Source organism: Cervus elaphus, chromosome 26 (assembly GCF_910594005.1).
Source record: "Cervus elaphus chromosome 26, mCerEla1.1, whole genome shotgun sequence".
Taxonomy (NCBI): domain Eukaryota; kingdom Metazoa; phylum Chordata; class Mammalia; order Artiodactyla; family Cervidae; genus Cervus; species Cervus elaphus.
Window position 1 is genome coordinate 38,147,235 of NC_057840.1, and position 22,324 is coordinate 38,169,558.

At 42.6% G+C, this 22,324-nt stretch overlaps 1 protein-coding gene across 6 annotated transcripts in view; it reads left to right on the plus strand.

Moving 5' to 3' along the window:
* The window catches only part of TIAM2 (TIAM Rac1 associated GEF 2), a 237,974-nt gene that overhangs the window by 80,957 nt on the left and 134,693 nt on the right, over positions 1-22,324 (plus strand). For all 6 annotated transcript variants that reach the window (XM_043888332.1, XM_043888330.1, XM_043888336.1 and 3 more), the window contains one exon: positions 10,694-10,787. The gene's annotated coding sequence lies outside the window, so the exon portion shown is untranslated. The remainder of the gene's footprint in view (positions 1-10,693; positions 10,788-22,324) is intronic.

Consider the following 22,324-nt stretch of genomic DNA (forward strand, 5'->3'; position numbering starts at 1 on the left):
CTGGGGGAGGGAAGGAGTGGAAGGTAGTAAGGCAAGACTGAGTTGATAATGAACCTTCTGGCTCATTCATACAAAAGATTTTCAAGAGCACGCTGATGCATTAGAACCTCATCAAGGCCTGGTATAACAAAAAGATGAAAGGTAAGCTAAATAGAATATTGGCTTTTTTTTTTTTTCAGCTTTCTTTTGAATATTGGCTTTTTTGTGTCACTACATTAGAACTAAAAAAAAAAAAATCCAGAGACCAGATGTTGAAGAAAACCTCCATCTTTGTCTTTTTATTTTTGTTTCCTTGGGAGTTGAGACTATAATGATTCTACCTCTTCTTTCCTTTCCTAATGTCAATTGGAGTCCCTGGGGTTTCACGTGAAGTGAGAACAAGACTTGATAAAGGAATTTAGCATAAAATGATGGTGAAGGAGAGAATACAGATAATAGTTAGTGGGGCCAGAACAGGCAGGACACCTGAGGTGTTAGAAGTGAGGTGGAGAGCAAGGCTGGGCAGCAGCCAGCAGTTTAGGTTCCAGCCAGGAGGAGGTATGTTTTAAAAACTTTATTTTGGACTGGGCCAAGTCTGTGTTGCTTTGTGTGGGTCATCTCTAGTTGTGGTGAGCACTCTCTAGTTGCAATGCTCAGGCTTCTCTTTGCAGTAACTTTTCTTGTTGCGGAGCCCAGGCTCCAAAGCTCGGGCTCAGTAGTTATAACACAGGGGCTTAGTTGCCCCGAGGCATGTGGGATCTTCCCGGACCAGGGATTGAACCCGTGTCCCCTGCGTTGGCAGGCAGATTCTTAGCCACTGGACCACCAGGGAAGTCTTGGAAGGAGTTATTCATAGTAGTTGGGTTGAGGTCTGAGGCCTGGGCAGTGCAGTTCCTGTGGGTGGTCCAGGAGGTAGAAGGGGAATGGAACATTCATTATGGGCCCTGAAACTTTGATTCAAATTATATTCCTAGACTGTGTCTCTGAAAATGCGTTTCACATGGTGAAAATCCGTAAATGTGTATGTCACTATCCTCTGCCCAACCCTGCCCATGTATAGTCCTCTTCTAATTGACATTTTGGTTGTTCATCCTCATGAGAGAACAGGTAATAAGATACCTGTGGGAAATAATGTTGCTGATTCTATGCTGAAGTAATTAAAATTAAATGTCTGCAGTACCTCCAGTCTAAGGAAATTCTGTGATTATAGTTGTTTAGGGAGGTACAGATCGTTTAGAGCCAGTAACTGTAATTTGATGCTAATTGGACTCTGATTCTGTCCCGGGAGAGAAGGTGGAGCTTGATTGCTGAATGGTTGGCCATAAGAAGAGCAAAATTAGGAGAATAGCGTAGCTACGCCCTCAGTCACATCCACCTGCTGAAAATTTGAAATTCATATCCTTTCCCCAAATCCTTTTTATCTTGCATACCCAGAATTCACATTTAATAAATTTGCCATAATTTATGATCATTTCTCAACAATCCCCATAGTTAATTGTACATTGGGCCCGAAGGACCAGAAGTTGATTATTCTACAAACTCCTAATGTGTGCTGAGCTCCTTTTGTGGTGATGGGTAATTATTTCTAAAGAAGAGAAGCCCTGTAGGGCTCAGTCTTGCGCTAAACTCGGACACAGACCTACAATTGCCTGCCTGTTCAGAGGCTGCCTTGCTGGTCTGGGATTGGAGAAGGCCTCCGTGCCCTGATTATTTACTCTTGATTTTAGAATATTGTGAAAATAGTTTCAGAATATTACTGTTGATATTGAAACACAATAATTGCCCAGTCAAATTGTGCCAGTTTCTTAATTGACATTTTCCTTTTGATTTTTAATTTACCCACTTACTCAGTTCCTGGAAAGACACTTCTTTTTAAATGTTTTACAGTATTTGTTAGTAACGGACATGGAGGCCTGGCCTTGGTATTACTGAGTCATCTCGCTAGCCTTGCGCTTGGTAAAAATAATTCAAAGTTTTTTTTTTATTCACGCTGTTCCCTTGGACAAGTCTACATTTCTTTCTGTATCCTAGAAACTGGGACAAGAATTAGCATCTAGTATTTAACATTTATTGACTTGGATTTAGCCCCGTGTCAGGTAATTGAAAGATATACTTTATTACTTTGCTTTCGCAACAGTCCTGGGAGGAGGGCATCATCACCTCCATCTTGCATGCAGGGGGATCCCGTGTAGAGAGGTCGATAGATGACCCCAAGTCAGGGATTATGGAGGGGTTTGCTCCTCACTCCTCACCACATGCTCCAGGCTTCTTGTGAATGAACACCCTTGTATTTGACAAACACTTCAGGATTTCCCTGTGAATTTTCATCATCATGTGCTACAGTTAGTGTTCATTCCATCCTGGTGGATGGTGCTGGGCTAGTGCCGCTGGGTTGCTGGCTTGTGATGCCTGCCGCTGTCTCCTGACTAAAGGGCAAGTGGCAGCCTGGGCTTGGAGGGGCTCCATCCTCACCTGCCTCTCTGCCCACCTTCACGCCACGCTGTGCTTCATCACACTGGATGCTTCTCTGTGTCTTGTGTCTCTGGCCTCCCCGTCTCTCTGTCCTTCATCTGTGCTATCCCCCTTATGACAGTGCAGGGCCCCCCCTGGTTCCACATCCAAGTCAGACAGTCCTTCAAGGCCGGGTCCCTAGGCAAGGCTGTCTTGCTTTACGCAGCCTGGCATCATGTCCTTCTCGTCCGAGCTGCTCCCCAGTGGTGTCTGGCGATGCTCTGGGGGGGGGTGTCACCCCTGAGTGGTCTTCCTTGATCCCCACCTGCTCTCATCTGGGGATTCAGGGTCTGCCATTATCTTTGCAAACAGATGCTCTGCAACCTCCAAGCTTTTTTTTTTTGGAAGATCTATAGTTTGTTCTGTTGTAGAGGTTAATGTTTTTGGTTTTTTTTGGTTTGGTTTTGTTTTTGCCGTGCTTGTTTTCTTCTCCTTTTAAGCTGGAGTCAAACTCTTATCTTCCTGTAGTTTGGCTTGCTGATCTGAGTGGTGTTGCTGCGGAGAATGCCTGTTTTGGATAGATTTAATGGATTTTGTTTTTCTTCGGTGATTTTTCTTTTACTTTTTAAACTCAGGGAAGTTTCTGGCATTCTTCACAGTGTCGTCTTGCTCCCATCCCAGATGGCCAGGTTATCCTGCCTCTTTATATAATGTGTGAGGTCTTTGCTGTCTTTTCTCCCCTACTAACTCTAGGCCCTTGGATGGTGAATGGTGCCGGGTCTGATTCATCTTTGGTTCATTCATGGCACCCTGAATCACATGTTGTGGCTATTGGAACTTAACTGTTACTGAGATGAGTTCTTTGTCAGCTATAGTCGGTCCAGCCACAGTCATCCAGACGGCCTCTGTTCCACACTGTGTTAAGTTCCTTTTGTACGAGGTGATTGCCTGATTGTCTCAGTTTTCCGCAGACACCTAGGGTTGTGTCATAAATGGGGTGCGAGCCCGCCCTGATGCTGAATGTAACTTGTGGTGCACAGATGCCGTGGTTTTGGAGGTGATTAGGGCTTCCCTGAGAGCTCAGTTGGTAAGAATCCGCCTGCAATGTGGGAGACCTGGGTTTGATCCCTGGGTTGGGAAGATCCCCTGGAGAAGGGAAAGACTACCCACTCCAGTATTCTGACCCAGAAAATTCCATGGACAGCCCATGGGGTCACAAAGAGTTGGACCTGACTGAGCAACTTTTTCACTTTCAGGGCCTGTTACCTTGCAGTTATCTCTTGAAGAAAGTCACTCTCCACGTGACCATCAGGCAACTGGATGGGGGTCATCTCTTCGTCTAGAAGTCAAAATCTAGTGGTGGCTTTAAGACATGGATGCTAAGTCAGTTTCTGTTGCCTTAGCAAGGAGTGGCTGGGATGCTTGGTAGTGTCTTCCCATGAGCCACCCCTGTGGGCTTCCATAGCATCTGCCCCTCTGGACCATAATCATCTCCACACGGAGCGATGGCTGATGGCCTACTTGTTCACAGGCTGGTGAGACTATCCACAGGCTTTTGATCACCATCATGCTCCCAATACTTAGCGTGGTACCTTGAATACAAGTGAGGTTCATCAGATACTTCCTGAATTGAATTAACTTAATAAAGATCCTGCACGTAGGCATTCAAGGTATAATGTGCCAACTTTTGCATCCTTGAATTTTGTCCCTGGAAACATGAACTTTGTGGGAATCCCGGGGAACACTTATTCTAACCAGGGGCCAGATTGGCCGACAGGATCACCACCCTGGGGAATACAGTGACCCCAGAGGGATATGCCTTGTATTTCTTTTAGCTGTTTTTTGGTTTTGTTTGTTTGTTTTTGGTGTTTTACATGAGCTGTTTTATAAATAACAAGGGACTTGCGGTGACTTGGTTCATGGTAAGCATAAACATTGTGCTCCGTGGGTACAGAAGTCTGCCATTTGAGGAAGACTGACTGAAACTTCCTGTTTTCATTGTAATCAGCCATCCCTTTGTCAGAAGGATGGATTTTCTAACAAGCTATAGCTTCCTGGGCGGCAGTACCTGCTTCTTTTGTTAAGGGCAGCATCTGATTCCATGAGTTCTCTGGGAACAGTGTTAGTGTGAGTGAGAAGCTGGTGAAGACTGTCATTTAATGAAGGCCTCCAGCACACCCCTCCTCCCGCCTCGGATTGGGAGTCACAGAGGGGTTTGTTCATCATGGCTCTGAAGTCTCTGCGGACCCAAGAGATGCAGGTTAGAAATAATTCCCCTGTGGACGGAGATGCTGGTGGGCCCAGCCAGGTACAGACCTGGGTCACACAAGGAGTTCACAGAGGCGGGAGTTCCCTTCACTCCAGGACCCGTTCTGCCTCCTGGAACACCTCCCACGTGTTGTATTGTTTTAGCACAAACACCAGGCGGAGACTGATTTGATAAGCTGCCTCGCTGATAGAGAGCAAAGCTAAAGGAAACCCAGAGACTTGCAGACGTGCCTATAGTCAGAGAGGTGGTGGTTACAAAGGGGATTTAATTTGAAGAAGGCATGAGTTTTGGAGAGAAATTTTTCAGCGGGGGACTTCCCTAGTGGTCTAGTGGTTAAGAATCCACCTGCCAATTCAGGGACCACAGGTTTGATCAGTAGTCTGGAAAGATCCCACGTGCCGCAGAGCAACTAAGCCCTTGCACCAAAGCTGTTGAGCCCACGCTCCACAACAAGAGAAGCTGCCGCAATGAGAAGCCCACACGCTGCAACAAGAGAGTAGCCCCCGATCGCTGCAACTAGAGAAAGGTCTCGTGCGGCAACGAAGACCCAGCACAGCCAAACATAAATAAATAAATAAAATTATATATATATATCATAAATATAAATATGCATGTATGCATGCTAAGTCTGACTCTGTGTGACCCCATAGATTGCAGCCCACCAGGCTCCTCTGTCCATGGGATTCTCCAGGCAAGAATACTGGAGTGGGTTGCCATTTCCTTCTCCAAATATAAATATAAATAGGAAATTTCTCAGCAGGAAATGCACTCTTCTTACCGAGCTGGGCAGCAGGCAGCCTATTTTCAGGGCGTGGTGAAGTAGTCATTTATCTCTCTCTTCCCCAGCACTTTCTCCTTGACCTGGTTGGCCCAGCAGTGAAAGTTTTATAAACACTGGGCACTGTGCACTTAGACCAGGGCTTGGCCACAGGCTTCTAGATTGATGAATGCTTTAGCCATTCTTTAGATGTGGGCCCCTCCCCCCTTTTTTTAAACTGATACAGCTGAAGGTTCAACTACAGTCAGCTTCTAGGGAAGGCATGGGGCCAGCTTTTTATCATAAACCTCAAGAGAGAAAAGTGTAAGTGCTATTCATTTAAATTAAAGTGATATCATGGTGGCAAGCAGGCAGCTCAGGGGCTCTAGGATGGCAGGATTTCATGCTGAAAGAGCGTGAGTGAATCTGCTGATGGACAGTTGTGTCCACACAGGTTGCCCACCTATGCTCATAGGTGATCAGCATACTCTGTGTAACTAATAATATAGAATCACTAGAGTTTTATGGCAGGTGTAGTCTACCCAGCACTGCCTCGAAACTCACAGACTTTACACACAGCACCTCTCAGACCTTTCTGGAGTTGCAGGAGATTGCAGTACCTGTCCCCTTGTTGACTCATCTGAAAACATGACACTCACTGGCAGCTAAATCCAGTCTACACTGTTGAGAGCTTATCCACTCATCGAAGGTGGCTGAGGTCCTCCCAGCTAGATGAGAGTGAACTGTTCATGTGGCCGCGGAATTCATACAGAAAGGGAAAAAGGTCAGGCGGGGGACCCTGGGATCAGAGGAAGAGCGCTTTGGTGACCGCTCATTTGTCACTGAGACAAAACCAGTGTCATCTGCTCTGGGACCAGAACTGAGGTGGTGGTTTGGTGATCTGAGCTCTCGTCCAAGTTCCTTCTCATGCTGTGCATGACAGGTCTGAGTTATCCTTTTTAGGCCTCTCTTTCTTCATCTGCAAAGTGAACAGAGCTTTAAACTGATATACTCTAAACTTAAACATCCTATAATCCTGCCTTAAGTCATTTCAATCCAAAATGATTAGTAATTATATCAGGATATTCAGAGAAACAGAACCAACAGGCTTCATTTACTGTGTGCGTATTCAGTCGCTCAGTCGTGTCCGATTCTTTGCAACCCCATGGACTATAGCCCACCAGGCTCCTCTGTCCAAGGGAATTTCCAGGCAAGAACACTGAAGCAGGTTGCCATTTCCTGCTCTGGGGGATCTTCCTGACACAGGGATCGAACCTGTGTCTCTTCAGGAGTGAAAAATCTGATCAAGAGATTCGAAATTCTATACTTCTGTTCCTCAGTCTGTCTGGATGTTACCAAATCACAGACCCTGGGCTCAGGGTTTTGAGTCTGGGAGAAGGGCTGTTTTGCTTGGAGCACTTTAGTCTCTCTGGTTGTCTTACTGTGACTGGTGCAGGCCTGTAGGGTTTGGTTTCAGCGTGTCCTTCTGTAAGTGATGAATACTGTTACTGCTGTGACAACGTTAACGGTTCTCACGCTGACACCACCAGTGGATGCTAGAATTCACAGTGTGATTTTCGAGCCTGCTGCTGCCCTGATGAAACACCACATCTCTCTCTCTCATATATATATATAAGTTCAGTTCAGTCGCTCAGTCACGTCCGACTCTTTGAAACCCCATGGACTGTAGCATGCCAGGCTTCCTGTCCATCACCAACTCCTGGAGCTTGCTCAAACTCATGTCCATTGAGTCGGTGATGCCATCCAACCATCTCATCCTCTGTCGTCCCCTTCTCCTCCTGCCCCCAAACCCTCCCAGCATCAGGGTCTTTTCCAGTGAGGCAACTCTTCACATGAGGTGGCCAAAGTATTGGAGTTTCAGCTTCAGCATCAGTCCTTCCAATGAACACCCAGGACTGATCTCCTTTAGGATGGACTGGTTGGATCTCCTTGCAGTCCAGGGGACTCTCAAGAGTCTTCTCCAACACCACAGTTCAAAAGCATCAATTCTTTGGTGCTCAGCTTTCTTTATAGTCCAACTCTCACATCCATAAATACACACACACACACACACACACACACACACACACACACACACACACACACACACACACACACACACACACACACACACACACACACACACACACACACACACACACACACACACACACACACACACACACACACACACACACACACACACACACACACACACACACACACACACACACACACACACACACACACACACACCCCTTTCTGTCAATTTTAAGGAATTGTTTCACCTGATTGGGAGAGTTGGCAACTCTGAAATCCACAGGGCAGGCCAACTGTCTGGAAGTTCAGGCAAAAATTGATGTTGCAGCAATGAGACCAAAGTTCAGCATGACAGGAGCCCGGAAACCCAGGCAGGGTTTTGATGTTGCAGTCTGGAGGCAAATTTCCTTCTTCAGGAAACCCCAGTCTTTGCTTCACCTTCAACTGATTGGCCGAGGCCCTTCCACCTTATGGAGGATAATCTGCTTTACTCAAAGTCTACTGATTTCAACGTTGCTTCCACCTAAAGAATGACCTTTACAGCAACATCTAGACTGATATTTGAACAGACATCAGGGCACCATAGCCTCATTGAGCTGACCCATAATGTTAACTATTACAGTAGTCAAGGTGTAAACTTTTTATTTGTAATCTAAGTCATGGCGACGTACTGGAAAAGAAAGCTAGTCTGAAATTAAATCATGTTGTCTTAGTATAATGTGGCAATTCTTGCATTGAACCATTCATTGTGTGTTATTAAGCACCCATGTGTAAGGCACGGTGCTTGAGAGCAGGAAAACAAAGAAATACAAACCCTTTACTTTCAAAGCAGTCAACATCTACTCCAGAAGACAGACAAATGAAAAAAGAAATGATTGCAATGTGGTTGTCTATATTAGAGCAGTGAGGTGAAGTGGGGGGTGGTCTTGGCGAGAGAAAGGTAGATCAGGGAAGGCTCCGTGGAAGAGGAGACACTTAGGCTCGATCTTGAGGGATAATTAGGAGTTCTCCAGGGAGACACTCCCAGCAGGACACAATGTATGCAAAGGTGTAGGCAATAAAAGACTATCACACTCATGAAATGGCAAAGTATTCAGAATGTTTGGAGACGTCCGTCACATAGTAGGTGCTTGTTATCTATTGTTATCATTGAAAAAAATTAAGTGTGGCAGGTGTTAGACTTTATAGTTCCCTGGGTAGGAAATAATCGTCAGTATCAGGCCATCAGTAAGGTATGATAATTCTTGGCCTTTAAAAAAATTATCAGTATAGTGTATTTAGGTGGAGTCTATTAAAACTTATTTAATTTTCCATTCTACCTAAAAATATTTTCTTGTCCATCCTGGATTAATTACAAAGAGAATTAGAAGTCTATGTCTCTTTAGGATTTATCTTATAAGGTAGGCACTCTAGACCAAGTCTGTCTTTTATTTAGGTTTCTAAGATTTTTCTCTGAACCAATGATGTCACCTTGAGCAAATCAGTCTACTTCTTCAAGCTTTAAATTCTCTTTAGAGAAGGGAGTTGGGCTGGTTTTTAAAGGTCCACCATAGGCTATTCTATGATCTCTAAATGGAAATCGTTCTCTCTAATGTGCCCGGTTATATAGGTGTATTTCTGCAGCATGAATCATTGATAATCACACCTTTCTCAGTAGTTACTGGTTACAATGAAAGTATCACCACTTTGAGTATTACACTTTTTCAACCACTTTATTAAGTATTTTCTGTGTGCTATAGTCTGTGTGTGTATGTAGAATAACCCTGCAAAGTAGATATCATTTCCACTTTATGGTTGTAGAAACGAGAGGCTCAGACAACTTTAATAATGTCACTGAGGTGGTCATGGGGAAGTTAGGGGTTGAACTCTGACCCTTTGGCTCCGTAGTCTGTATTCTTTATCAAGGATTGTGAACTGTGAGCCGTGGTATACAATTATTATCATAAGATAGTGTCTTGTGTATATGGCAGGGGTGAAATAATGTTTTGTGAAAAGACAAGTCTCCACCTGAAACTAACACAATATTGTAAATCAACTATAGGTCATTAAAAAAAAAAGTCTCATTCTCTGAAAGCCATCTGTGTAACACTTTAAATGGTGAAAGAAAAGAGAGGTACTTTTTGGTATGTTGACCAACAGAGCCATGAGTTCTAACGTCACTGTGTAGCATATCAAACATAGGAAGAAAATATTATTTCCATTGTAGGAGAGGACCCGGAAGCCACCTGCAGAATAAGTAACAAAACTCTGATCCTTTGACTCCATGCCCTTGCATGCAGCTTCTGTCCACAGGCCATGATAATTGCTCTTGACACCTGCTGCTGCTTGGGGTCTTGGCTGGTCCCTCTGCTGGGGGATCATTTCACTAACTTTGAAAAATTCGAGTCTCAACTTAGTTGCCATCTTGAAGGGCCATTTCTTGGTCTTCCAGTTTACATTAGACACTTGTCACTCACAAGCACATCACCCTGTTTTGTGTCTCTGCATTGTAAATGTTACCTTAGGATATTTTTATTTGTTTATTTACCTGTTTGCTTGACTACTCCCTCCCATCTGAATAAAGCTCAGTGAGAGCGGAGACTTTCACTCTTATTTACTGCTCTAGCCTCAGCATGTGGAATAGTGGCCCATCCTGTCTGTTTAACCATCCATCCAACCATCTCCTCTCATTTCTCTTCCTCCCTCCTTCCTTCCCCACTTTTCCCCTCCCTCCATATATCTATCTATAAAATGGTTTGGCTTTATAGTTATAGGATGAAGCAGTATAGCTGCTTCTCCAATTAGAATGTGGGAAGACCCTCACATTTCCTTTATAGTTAACCACTTAATAGCTGGGGCTTCCCTGTGGCTCCGCAGTAAAGAATCAAGAATCTGCCTGAAATGCAGGAGACATGGGTTTGATCCCTGGGTTGGGAAGATTCCCTGGAGGAGGGCATAGCAACCCACTCCAGTATTCTTGCTTGGAGAATCTCATGGACAGAGAAGCCTGGTGGGCTACAATAGGGTCACAAAGAGTTGGACACAGCTGAAGCAATGGAGCACGCACACAATTAATACTTGGTTTTTTTCTCAGATGCTCCCTTTTTGTATTAAGCCCAAGATAGGGCAGAATGCTGAGAAATTGAACTTTAGTTACAAAACTCTGATTTTTGAAAACTTGTTTCTCACCACCTATTTTTTTTTGTTTATCTTGCCAGGGTTCTGTGCTTGAATTACAAAGACAGCTCTTCAGCCAGCTCATTCCAGATGAATGAATGATTACGTGAAGTGTGGGCTACACTTCCTCTGGGGGTAAGTTTGAGGCCCTTGTACATCTCAAGAGCGATAAGGTCTGGTGGTTGGTGTTTATGTGCCTGTTTCCCATATCTCTCTATTAACTGCTCTTTGTGTTCAGACCTGAGCGGGGAAAGGTGGTGTAGATTCCTTTAGGGGCTGGTGGCCAAGGTTCTTGCAGGCAGTGGGCACCAAATCTGAGTGGCTTTTTACAAATGCCCCTTAATTTGTTGTGCTGGCTGATCCTGTCTCTGTGGAGAAGTGTATATCCATCTTTGCTGGGAGCTTAGGTAGAGAAGCTGAAGCCTGGGAAGTTTGAACTCCAAACCAACTAGGACCTCTTGCTGAAGAACAGATTGTGCATGCTAAGTAGCCTCAGTCGTGTCTGACTCTTTGCAATACTATAGACTTGGCCTGCCAGACTCTTCTGTCCATGGGATTCTCCAGGCAAGAATACTGAGTGGGTTGCCATGCCTTCCCAACCGAGGGATCACACCCATGTCTCTTACCTCTCCTGCGTTGGCAGGTGGGTTCTTTACCACCAGGGCCGCCTGGGAAGCCCTGAGAACAGACTAGAGAATATCATTTCTTGTGGCAGTTGTAAGATCAGAACAGCTCAGGGGACTTGGGCACTAGGAAACCACCGAGGAAAGGTCAGGTTTCACCTCTGGTGTTGAGGCTGTTTCCCTTCTGACTGGTGCATCTTACTAGTTGATGTGTTGGTTGCAGGGTAAGTGTTACAGTAGGAAATTTGAGCAGTTCCCAAAGCACTGTTTGGCATGATTGTGGGTAGTTCCTTGGAAAGGTGCTGCAGTGTCTGCAGTTCATGCTTGTTTTGCTAAAACACACACAGGCAAAGCTCCCCAGGCTGTAGTCTGTCTTATCTCTCCTGGGCCCCTCTGTGCCCTGTGGGTCTCAACTCAGGGTGCTGCCTCCAGAGTCTGTCCCCGAGCACCCAATATGTGGTGGCCACCCAGCCACCTGCTGTACTATCGCTCTTTTATTTACTTATATATTTATTGAAACATTTTTTACATTGAAGGGGGCTTCCCAGGTGGCTCAGTGGTAAAGAATCCGCCCGCCAAAGCAGGAGACACGGGTTCGATCTGTGGGTCAGGATGATCCTCTGAAGGAGGGTCCCCTGGAGGAGGAAATGGCAACCCACTCCTGTAGTCTTGCCTGGAAAATCCCATGGGCAGAGGAGCCTGGCAGGCTATAGTCTGTGGGGTCGCAAAGAGAGGCCTGAGCATGCATGCAAGTGTAGTTGACTTACGATGCTGTGTTTCAAGTGTACGATGGAGTGAGTCAGTTATTTGTGTATATACTTTTTAAGATTCTTTTTCAATATAGGTGATTATGAGAAATTGAATATGGTTCCATGTGCTATACCGTAGGACCTTGTTGGTTATCTGTTTATATAAAGTAGTATGTATCTGTTACTCACAAATTCCAAATTTATTCCTCCTCTCACTTTCCCTGTTGGTAACCATAAATTTGTTTTCTATTTCCGTGAGTCTGTTTTCTGTTTTGTAAATAAGTTTATTTACATCATTTTTTAAGATTCCACAAGTAAGGGATATCATATGACAATTGTCTTTCTTTGTCTGACTTCACTTAGTATAATAATCCCTAGGTCCATTCATGTTGCTGCAAATGGCATTATTTCATTCATTTTTAAGGTTGAGTAGTATTTCATTGTGTGTGTGTGTGTGTACACACACACTGCCTGTGCTTTATCCATTCATCTATCAATACTTAGGTTGTTTCCATGTCTATTGTAAATAAACAGCACTGCTATGAACACTGGAGTGCGTGTATCTTTTTGAATTAGAGTTTTCACCTTTCCAGATATATGCCCCATAAGTGGGATTGCTGGATTATATGGTAGCTCTGCTTTTAGTTTTTGAAGGGATCTTCATACTGTTCTCCATAGTGGCTGCACCGACTTACATTCCACCCACAGACGTCACTTTGCTTTAATTCTCTGCAAAGTGCTTGCCCTTACCTGATAGTTTTCTGCTGCTTGTACTAATTTGTTGGCACGTTGCCCAGCCCGCGGTTACTGGAGCAGAAGTTCCGAGAGACTGGTGCGCGTGTCTGTTGTTCCTCCTGTGACCTCTCTGCCAGGACGGTGTCCGGGGCTCCACAGACACTGTTTGACCAGACACATAATGAGTTAAATGAAGCTCACTGTAAGCTGTCAGTGTCATGTGGTGAGGAATCTGTGCTCTGGAGGAGATTTTGAAGATTCAGTTTGCTTCTTACTGTTTTAAAAAATGTGAAATGTTCCTTCGCAGAATTGTCATGTTTTACACTAGGTTCCCTGTAAGCAGGAAGTTTTCTAACACTTCTGGGTTTATTTACAAATATAGTACACATTGAAGGTACACATTTTAATGGTAGCTGGTAACCTTTGTATTGACTGGCCTTTGTGTCATCTACATTAGAATATTCAGAAGGAATATCCACTTAGCCTCGGAGAGGTGTTTCACTTATGTTTCCACGAAGTTCAAAAGCTGGGACTCAGAGACACCTGTTTGAAAAGCCTAAAGTTTAGATTTTTGGGGAGTCACACTGCCTGAGTTTTTGAATCCTGCCTTTGACCTTTTCTGGGTCAGTTTCCTCTGTAAGACGGTAATAAGAAAAACATTTTTCTCGTGGAGTGATGGTGATTAAGTATATTCATACACATATGAATTTCTATTTTATTTAGTTTATGCTTGGACTTCTATATTTGAAGTACATTAACTAGGTTTTAAAAATAATGTATTTGGATACCGTTTGTCAAATGGTGACACAACTTTGAGAATTTGTTCTTGCCTTATGTGGATGAGATCAGCGATTCATTCCTGAGATCTCCAGGAAGAAGAGACTTGCTTACAATGATCGTTTCAGTAAGTTATAATAGTGAGAAAACATGGTAGATAAGCCATTTCCCATAAGTATAGCAATGCTGTTGTTCCTTTGGTATCAGACAGACTTAGTGTGAGGTTTTTTGGTTGCACCAGTTTTCTGACCTTCAGCAAATCCATTGACCCAGTTTCTTTATCTGCCAAGTAGTGAGGATAACACAAATCAAAGAAGATTTGCTATGAGAATCAAATATAAAATATTAAAAATATGGGTAATGCTCCTGAAGCAAGGCTGCCTAATCCCTGGTTTCCTTCATCCTTGCCTTCCAGACCTGAGATTTTAGAAGTCTGTTGACACTCAGAGGAGAGTAAGCATGGTTTGGGATGTCTGGGAATAGTGTCCTGTTGCTTATAATAGAGAAGAATATTTAGTGTCAAAGTAGGAAGCTTAGTAGGAACCATGCTACCCATCCTTGACATGTAAAGGGAGCAGGGAAATGGGTGCTCTTGATCAGCTTCTCAGGAAGCTCTAGGACCAGTGAAGAGCAGCAGCCGGAGGAAGCCACTGTGGGTTTCATAGGAAGGACTTTCTTCGGAGCTGTGGGAAATGGGAGGGGTGAGTGGTAATGAACTTCCGGGCAGATGTGGCGTTTGGAGGCTGGTTGGCTGCAAATCTAGAGCTCCATAGATCTGCAGGAATCGATAGAATTCCTCCACTCACCAGGAAGGTGGGTGCCATGGCCTGCATGGTCTTTTATGATGCTCCTTATTTTTTTTTTTTTAAGAAAATTTTATGATACAGATTTTAATTTTAAAAAGTATTTGTATTTATTTATTTTTGGCTGTGCTGTGGGTCTTTGTTGCTGCGAGGACTTTTCTCTAGTTGCGATGCACGGGCTTCTGATTGGAGAAGCTTCTCTTGTTGCTGTGAATGGGCTTCAGTAATTGTAGCACGTGGGCTCTGTAGTTGCGGCTCCTGGGCTCTAGAGCACAGTCTCAATAGTCATGGTGCCTGGGATCAGTTGCCCTGTGGCTTGTGGGATCTTCCTGGATCAAGGATTGAACCCGTGTCACCTGCATTGGCAGGAGGATTCTTAAACACTGAACCACCAGGGAAGCCCACGATGTCCCTTCTGCATACTTGCCCCCCTGCCAATCTCCAGAATCAGACCTGTGCCTCTGGTGTCCCAGGCAAGTTGGTCATGCAGATGGATGCCCCTCGAGACCTAGGATTTAGCCTTCCCAGGTCAGGGAGTCGGGACTGTTGCTTATTTGAAATTGTCCTCTTTGGGGTTTATCATTTACATCCAAGGTTGCAAAGTGGGAGGCTTCTGGCTGGTTCTGGGCTGTGGCTAAGCTCTGGTGGGCCTGCAAAATATGTCCCTGACAAGTATTTTCAGGTTATGTAAATTAGTTGCCTACCTGTAAAAAGTGGAAAAATTTACATGAAAGCAACATTTTCAGTGTTTCTTGAAAAGGAGTTTCAGCTGGCACATCCCCAGGGTTCTGCATTCCCGGGTGGCAGTGATGAGCTGGCCCGGGGCAGCCGCTGGCTCTTTGGGATGGGTTGTCATGGGCCAGGTGGCCGTAGTCCCCATCGCTGTGCAGTCTCGTGACACTGTCACCTGCCACTTCTCATTGACTTAAGTAGTTTTGTTTCTAGTAGAATTGGGAGAAAAGTGAAAAAGGTGTGATCTACTTCTGTATCCGTAATGGAAAAATAGAAGATGCTTCTATAGAGTTCCTTTTTTTTTGGCCATGCCTTGTGACACGTGGAATGTTAGTTCCCCAACCAGAGATGGAACCCGTGCCCTCTGAATTGGAAGTGAAGTCTTAACCATTGGATGGCCAGGAAAGTTCCTAGAGCTTCTTCTTTTAAGAAAAATTTTCCTTATTATTTTATTTATTTATTATCATTTTTATTTTTAATATTTTATATTTTATAAATATATTTATATTATATATTCATATGTATTTATATTCTATTTATAATATATAAAAATATATTTATATTTATATTATTTTGTATTTATTTTTATTATTTTATTATTATTTATTATTTTATTTGTTTTATTTCTTAAATTTTCTTATTTTAAGAAAAATAGAACAGAGCATTTGTGTGTGTGTGCTGAAGGATACCTGTACGCATTTCATTTGTAGACAAATGGTTTCTGTTTCTTAAGAAGGTAGCACCCAGTCCTGCCTCATTCATACGTTTCAAGACTGATCCCTCCTCTGGACAGTAAACATTTCCTTCTGCGTTCAGACACCATTCTTTTGCTTTATTTTAGGTCCTTTCTTTCGGCAGCAAATTCTCCCTCGACGTCCTTAAGCTCGGTTCTTGGGTCTGGCTCGGTGGACTGGGAACCAGCTATACACGCGTGGGGACTCTGGAAGAAGGTTCCATCCTGCCTTTGCCACTCAGCCCCAACGTTTCCCAGGCTTTGTGGCGCCAGGGAGGGCCTGTGGCCTCTTTTACTCTGAGTGGGGTGATGCAGACTGAAGCCTTTAGGACTCTCTTCCACGTGCATTTGATTTTTAGTGAAAAACATAATCTGCTGTTGTCTGTCTGTTCTGTTTTACAAGGTGGCTCTGGCTTCATTGTGAAGATGGTCTAAAAGGGAGGGAGAGAGCCAGGAAGAACCGTGAACGCCGCTGCTGTTTGTAGGGCGATTCGGTAGAAAGGGCGTGTAAAATGTGTGTGCGGATAATGATGGAAAGGCTGAACTTAATTAGTGGAGGTTTTAGGATGACTCATCTGAAGTCTGGGGAAGGAGTTCTCATCTATCAATTGGTGACTTACCAGTGGAATGTGCTCCCTAATAGAGCTGGGAACTTCCCATCCCTCCATGTATTTAGGGAGAAGGGAGGAGTCCATCTATCAGGATACCGGAGATGGTTCTCACATTGGAAGCGGGACCAGGCTTGATAGATGGATGACCCGCAGGGTCTCTTCAAAAACTCAGATTCAATTATTCTGAGTTAAACTGATTAGAAACCTTTCAGCTAAAACAGTTTCACTTCAGTCCACAAAAAGAAAATATTGTGAGAGGCAGAACTGAACACTTCTTAATTACATTGAGTTCTGGGCAGATTACTTGTATTTTCTTTCTTTTTTTTTAACTTGTATTTTCTTAACTTCCAATATAACCCTTCAAAAATGTTGTAAACAGATGTGTCTGGTGGTTAGTATTTATAAGACAGGATTTTACAAGCATAGTTCCTATTAAATGATTTTTTCTACTAAAATTTTTTATTTTAATAATACCTTATCTGAAACTCATTTTGTAGTTTTATTTCCATTGGTAGCATGATTTTAATACACATTTTGTCATTTATATAAAATATTACCTATTACTTGGTAATAAAATTTTCTATTTAGTTTCAAAATTTAGGATTTGGGGGAATTCCCTGGCAGCCCAATGGTTAGGACTCCGTGCTGTCGCTACCGAGGGTCTGGGTTCAGTTCCTGGTCAGAGAACTAAGGTCTGGCAAGCTGAGCACTGCAACCAAAAAGAAAAATAAAAAAGATTTAACTCCCAAATTTAGAATTTTATACATTGTCAATAATTGTTAAACATCAAAGTGTTTTTAATTTGGATATTAGGACTTAGAGAAAAAAGTTCCTTTAAAGGAAAGCTTTAAAAAAAAAAATAAAATAAAAGAAAGCTTTTTTAAGAATTTGCTCTAAATCTTAATTTTTATGTCACTTAATATTTGCTCATTCTTAAAGTAATTAACTGCTCATTTGGATAAATTGTTAGGGCTTAATTGTATGAAATGTAAGGTACCACTTGGATTTCATAAATATTTACACTGTAAAATGTTTCATTTTCATGATAACTATCTCCATTAATTTTATTTATTTATTTTTTGCACATTTGATGCCTTCAAAACACTTAGAAACAGACTGTATTATAAAATTTAGATGTGCTGTGGTTTTAAAGCAACTACATACCATGTTAGTATTGCATCTTGATTATCTTAACATTGTAGATTTTGTAGGCACCTCCAGTTTGCTTTTGAAAAACTTGAAAGTTAATTTTGCTGTCTATTTTGTTCTCACTTTGTAAATACTAAGTTTTTCATTGATTTACAGGAGCAATGTTTTCTTCTTAATCCACATTTGTGAAGAGGTGGTTTTAAAGCAACACTTTACCACGCTAGCGTTGCATTTTGAATTGTCTTAGGGTTGACTGTTGACTTGAAAGGTGCGTGACCGTGGGCTGTTCACGCATCTCTGTGAGGCTAAAGCAGCCTGGAATGTGCAATGCTACAGGAGGACAGCTGGACAATTTCAAGCAGGAACTCTCTGGAAGATGTGCTTGATGGGCATTGATAATGTGTGAATGGCTTATTTTAAATGGGTTTTAGAGTCTTCTGACACAAATATGTAGACTGCACCGGAAGCTCCTTTTTAAAAAAAGTTTTTATTTTATCTGTTTGTTTATTTATTGGCCGTACTGTGCAGCTTGCAGGATCTTAGTTCCCTGACCTGGGATTGAATCCTGGGCCCTCAGTAGTGAAAGCGTGGAGTCCTAACCACTGGACTGCTGGGGAATTTCCCAGTGCTCTTTTCTTTGCCTGTTCATCACCACTGCCATCATCACCATCATCTCCCATTCACTCACTCATTCATTCACTGACTCAAGGGATATTTACTGATTTATTGGGTATTCACCATGTGCCAGGTACTTTTTAAAGCACTAGACGTAGCAGTAGACACATAACAAGATCTCTGCTTTGCATTCTTGGGCAGGCCTTGTGTTACACAATCTGCATGTATTATTTTACTTAATCCTGACAACAGCCCTGTGAGGTCAGGTCGGTTCAGTTCAGTTGCTCAGTCATGTCCGACTCTCTGCGTCCCTATGAATTGCAGCACGCCAGGCCTCCCTGTCTATCACCAACTCCTGGAGTTTACCCAAACTCATGTCCATCGAGTCGGTGATGCCATCCAGCCATCTCATCCTCTGTCGTCCCCTTCTCTTCCTGCCCCCAATCCCTCCCAGCATCAGGGTCTTTTCCAATGAGTCAACTCTTCACATGAGGTGGCCAAAGTATTGGAATTTCAGCCTCAGCATCAGTCCTTCCAAGGAACACCCAGGACCGAACTCCTTTAGGAAGGACTGTGAGGTAGGTAGTATTATCTCCCTTTCACAGACTGAGAAGCTGAAAAGTGATTGATCTAATGTCACACCACAGGGTCTGAGGTCAAGAAAGAGGGACCCTAATGTCTGGGGCCTGCGCTGTTTGCTGGCCCCTGGGAACAATGCCTGGGTGGCAGAGGAATTCCACGTGTCAGTTGTGTGGGTTTCCAGGGTCACACGTGGGAGGTGAAACTTTCAAACTGTGGGAGTTTGGATATGAAGGCCAGCCCCATACACGTTCACTCATCTCTGGGCTAATTCAGTCGCATTTGGTTTTAGAAACAGACTTGTTAGGATTTTTGCCTTTTGGTGAGATGGGGAGGAAGACCACCTCAGGTGATATTTATTTGGATTTTAGGGTTTTCACATGAATATTTTGCATGTTTCCTTTTCTTCTGGCATGGGCTTCATCTAGGACATTTTTGCAAAGGCATTGCTCAATTCCATATCTTTTCAGTCCATGTTATTTGAAATATTGCATTTCTATTATGACGAAGCAGCGGACTAAAAGCTCTTATAGCCCCTTAGAGTATTGTGGAGGTTTTCCTCATTTGTGTTATTTCCTCAAAGGTGGATGTTTATATTTGTGAGAGATTATTCTATCTTTTGAGATCCTGTTTGGATAAAAGTAATTTATGTTTTTAGTCTTTATTATTACTATTATATGTGTGTGTGTGTATACACATGTGTGCATAATTGTGTCTGACTCTTTGTGACCCTATGGACTGTAGCCCACCAGGCTCCTCTGTCCATTGAACTTTCCAGTCAAGAATACTGGAGTGGGTTGCCATAAGCCTGCATCTCTTAAGTCTCCTGCATTGGCAGGCAGATTCTTTATCAACTGCACCTCCTGGGAAGGCAGTATGTGTGTATGTGTATGTTTTTTTTTTTTTTTTAACCAGATGAAGCCCTTAGACTTGACTGTAGATTATTAATAAAAAATGATGCTTGATGGGATATTCTTTCTGTATCATTGTGTGGCTGATGTCAGAAGTGAAGAATACGGTAGAAATTGAGTTTCTTGATTTTTAAATGGAGAGGTTATTTCTGAGAGTTCATATTCCTTTTTTTTGTTCCTGACTTTCTTTTATTGTTGTTATTATTATTTTAACTTATTGGGGGTATAGATACAATGTTGTGTTAATTTCTGTCACAGAACAAAGTGAATCAGTCATATGTTTTCATGTATCCCCTCTCTCCTGGATTGCCCCAACATACTCCTTTTAAAATTGTATTCTTAATGTCAGTTTTTCTGTAACTACTTATAGATTAACTACTTATATCTTTTTATATTTTTATTCTAGATAGACATTATTATCCACCCCATTTTATGGTGAGGGTAATGGGATTTCAGTTCAGTTCAGTCACTCAGTAGTGTTCAAATCTTTGCGACCCCATGGACTGCAGCATGCCAGGCTTCCCTGTCCATCACCAACTTCCGGAGCTTGCTTAGGCTTATGCCCATCGAGTTGGTGATGCCATCCAATCATCTCATCCTCTGTTGTCCCCTTCTCCTCCTGCCTTCAATCTTTCCTAGCATCAGGGTCTTTAGAAGGCTTCTAAGTCACTAGGAGATGAGTTTTTAACTCATGTCCCTTGTGAAATCTGAGATATTTCCACTACATTTTATGTTTATTAAACATTTCTTATTAGCTGAAAATTTGTTCCCTTTTACCAACCTCTTCTATTTCTCCCTCCTCCATCCTGGCAACCATTTTTCTACTTTGTGAGTGTGTTTGTGTCATTTCCTTCTAACCGTTTATTAAGAATATCTGTGAAAATACAGAAAAGTTCAAAGAATTGTATAGTGAATAGTAGACCTAGACAGCATATTAAAAAGCGGAGACATGAGACGTTACTTTGCTGACAAATGTCCGTCTAGTCAAACCTATGGTTTTTCCAGTAGTCATCTATGGATGTGAGAGTTGTACCATAAAAAAAGCTGAGCACTGAAAAATTGATGCTTTTGAACTGTAGTGTTGGAGAAGACTCTTGAGAGTCCTGTGGACTACAAGGAGATCCAACCAGTCCATCCTAAAGGAAATGGTCCTGAATATTCATTGGAAGGACTGATGCTGAAGCTGAAGCTCCAATACTTTGGCCACCTGATGTGAAGACTGACTCACTGGAAAAGACCCTGATGCTGGGAAGGATTAAAGGCAGGAAGAGAAAGGGATGACAGAGGATGAGATGGTTGGATGGTATCACCAATTCAATGGACATGAGTTTCAGCAAGCTCTGGGAGTTGGTGATGGACAGGGAAGCCTGGTGTGCTGCAGTTCATGGGATTGCAAAGAGTTGGACATGACTGAGAGACTGAACTTAATAGACCCATAACTTGAATTCTACTCTGTAATTGTTAACATTTTGCTATATTTGCTTTTACATGTGTCATTTTGCAGTATGTGTTTGAGGACAGACTATTTCTTTAGTAATTTACATAGTGCTCAGATCTTTGCCAAGGAATTCAGTTTTAGATGACTATTAATGCATGTATCCTGTTATATTATTATGTCAGAATGAAGCATTAGAAAGATAAAGTCTAGGTTTCATGGTGTGGAAATATGCTGGGTTTTGTAATTTTAGGATGAAGTACTAAGCTGAGAGTATTTTGCTGTAGTTGGACAAAGTCTAAAGACCTTGAAAAATCTAACATAGTTTGAAACCCCAAGTGACTCTAAATTCATAGAACTAAAGTTACTTGGGTGACCTCAGTGATAAAGAATGGAATCAGACAATGCAAACCCATTGGAAGTGTCTGAGGAATGTTGAAGATAAGTCAGTCTTTGGACAGTTCTGACTTAGAGTGATCTATGTGTATACAACATATCAAAAGGTCAGAATTGTCTTAATAACAGGGGTACAAAAATATTTCCTTGCAATTAATTGTTCTTCTGATACGTTTTCCACCCTCAGAAACATATTCGTTCTGATATAATTCCCTTTCTCTCCTTTGTATCAAGGAGTAGTTGTTCTGACTCAGGGTTGTTTGAAAGAAACATGCTTGTTTTCTGTTGGCTGATACTTTATTTTTTGGGTAACAGAAATGATGGTGCTAGAGCTAAAGGAACAGGAGCTCAGTGACTTAAATTGCACCCTTTCTTCTTTTGTATTTACTTAGACTTTTTTTTTAAAATACAGACACAGGTCAAATGAACATTTTGGGAATTCCCATGTTTTCTGTTGTGTGACGTGGCTTCCGTGGCAACCTTCTGACTTCGTCCCAGGGCTTGTGGTTACTTGGGTGGCAGGTCTTGGCTCTGCAGTGGTGTGGCCTGAAGCAAGTCACCTGAAGCCTCTGGGGATGGGAATTTTTTATTCTTCTTTCTCCACCAGCACTAAAAATTCCTTGGTTCTGTGTTTACTAATGTCAATTTTTGTGGAGGTTAGATGGCTTTTTATAACTATTGGGCTAATGACGTTTTGTGATGGCTCTTATGTGTCAACTAAGATTAGAAAGTATATCTTCAAACATGCATTAACTACATGGAAACTGTATGGAAACAAAATTCAGTTTGCATGTGTGTGAGTGTGTACCTGAGTGTGTTGATGT